Below are 2,638 nucleotides of genomic sequence, written 5' to 3'. Positions count from 1 at the left end.
GTGACATCTGCCCTCCCTTCTTGACCCTGAGCCCTCTCCGATTCCTCCGTGCCTTGCTGCGCTGTGATGCCGGCCACGTTTCCAAACGGCAGCTCCACTGGGTCCCCTCTGATAGTAGGACAGGAAATGAAACATTAGGAGCTCCGCTTGGGAAACGGTTTGCCACTTAGGGATTTTGTTTTTCCCCTCTAAATTTTATTTTGAGGAGCGGTAGTTTTCTATGTTTTAATGACATTACTTGGCAAATGGACTTCACAGTGGTGTGGCAGCGTTCCCCTGTTATGAGCCTGTGTTTAGACTCTCCACTCACGCTTTCCTATTACCCTGCAGGTGTACCCCAGAACTGTTCTAGTGCACTTGAACAGTTGCATTTATAAGGGGGGAAGTGTGGTTTAATGGTGCCTGATATCTCAGTCTCTTGTACATAACATACATATATATATATACATATATATATATAAATATAAATATAATTATATCTCAGTGCAGCCAGTGGTTTAGATTTACACTTTACTCGGGTTACTTTTCGGTCTAGAGCCTTGTTGTCCTCCATTGCAATTCAACTGGGATTTTTCCAGACGGTTTCTGAGTTGAGCTGGGGCTGTGGCCTTGATGCCGTCACACCCTGAGCATCTCGAAGCAGCCTTGTTTCTGAGGAATCCAGAAGATCTTAGTCACGTGCATTGTTGGTTTGAAGATTTCTTTTATCTTCCCCGCCCCATCCTCCTTTTCTGTACCCTTTCTGGAGAGGGCATTACTTATTCATCACAGACGTGGGAATGAAGAGATATTCAACACTCGGAAGCACTGTCAGCATTTCTCTTTCCTTCATGCATTTTGCAGAGTGGAAACTGGTGCCCATTAGACCTGATAGTACCTATTTGAGTCCCTAAGGAAAATCCAGCTCACAGCACATATAGCTAGTTTAAACATTTTTTTAAGCCAGGACACCTCTTTCCAAAGAGTGCCATCAAATGTGTTCTTATCTCAGACTTCTGTTGTTTTAAAAGTTTGGAGAGATACACATCTCCTGCAGCCCTCGTGGGAATGGGTGGCCCTTAGATCACCTCAGCCACCTGTGGCTCTTATTGCACAAGGATGTTCACTCCCTTGCATTTGCAGTGAATTGCAAGCAAAAGATCTTGAAAGTAAGAAGCACTAATTAGTTTAAAATGTCACTTTTTTGGTTTTTATTATACAAAAACCATGAAGTAATTTCTTTTTATTTGCTAAACCAGATTTTGTTCCTTTTTAGTGATTCATGTTTATGAAGAGAGTTGAGTTTAACAATCCTAGTTTTTAAAAGAAACTATTTAATGTAAAATATTCTACTTGTCATTCAGATATTATGTATATCTTCTATGGCCTTTATACTTTTACTGTACATATTTCTGTCTCGCGTGATTTGTATATTTCACTGGTTCAAAAAACAAACATCGAAAGGCTTATGCCAAATGGAAGATAGAATATAAAATAAAACGTTACTTGGATATTGGTAAGTGGTTTCAATTGTCCTTCAGATACTTCATGTGGAGAGTTTTTGAGAAAACATGAGGGATAGTTTAGGGGTGACTACATGTCAGAATAATAGAAGAGTGGAGAATTTTACCAAAACCAAACTATTTGGGAGCTTCAAAAGATTTCTATATGTAACGGAACAAAAGGGGAATTCTCTTTTCCTATATATGTTCCTCAAGAAAAGAAATCAAGCAGATGGCTTAAAGCTGGTTATAGGATTGCTCACATTCTTTGAGCATTATGCATCTAACTTAATTGTTTTAGAGCGTGTTGGTGTTGTAACATCTCAGAGAAGAACTGAAAAGGCACATGCTTTTATCCATGACCAGAATTTTAGTCCAAAAAAAAGTGTATTTGTGTTCACCACTGCAGCTAGCGCACTGCTCTGTTTGAAGTTACTGTGTGGATGGAGTGTCTCTTTGCCCCTTGGAAGGCAGTTTTATGAAAAGCAAGCCTCAATCTGCAGAGAATGAAGGAAACTGAAGGTTCGTTGTGTTAAGTGCAATTAATACAAGCCCTTGTGCTTCTCGAAAACGCGCAGCGAAGGCTGGCCCGCGACGCACAGATTGATACGTTAGCCCTTTGCTTTTTTTCTTTCCGGATAACCTTGTAACGTATTGAAACCTTTTAAGGATGCCAAGAATGCATTATTCCACAAAAAAACAGTAGACCAACATATAGAGTGTTTAAAATAGCATTTCTGGGCAAATTCAAACGCTTGTGGTTCTAGGACTCACATCTGTTTCAGTTTTTCCTCAGTTGTATATTGACCAGTGTTCTTTATTGCAAAAACATATACTCGATTTAGGAGCGTCAGCATATTTTTTTCTCTTCTCATCCCGGAGTGCATTCAAGATCTTCCCGATACAGGAAAATTAACAAAAAATTAATATATATAGGCAGCGACAAACAGAGCTATGTTCAAAATAGTAATTATGGGCTTAAATAAAAGGAAGACTGTTTTAAGCTTTAGTCCAGCGTATCTGTTCAGTTTTTCAAGCTGCTGACCTCCCGAGACCGGCACTGTGTTTCAGTAGCCCATGCAAACCCTACGCTTGTACGACTTGCCAGTACAATTTTCAATTTGTTTTTGCAAGACATTGTTCAAGCCACCAGAAAT

This window comes from Balaenoptera musculus, chromosome 11 (assembly GCF_009873245.2).
Source record: "Balaenoptera musculus isolate JJ_BM4_2016_0621 chromosome 11, mBalMus1.pri.v3, whole genome shotgun sequence".
NCBI classification, from domain to species: domain Eukaryota; kingdom Metazoa; phylum Chordata; class Mammalia; order Artiodactyla; family Balaenopteridae; genus Balaenoptera; species Balaenoptera musculus.
This window is presented reverse-complemented; position numbering follows the sequence as displayed.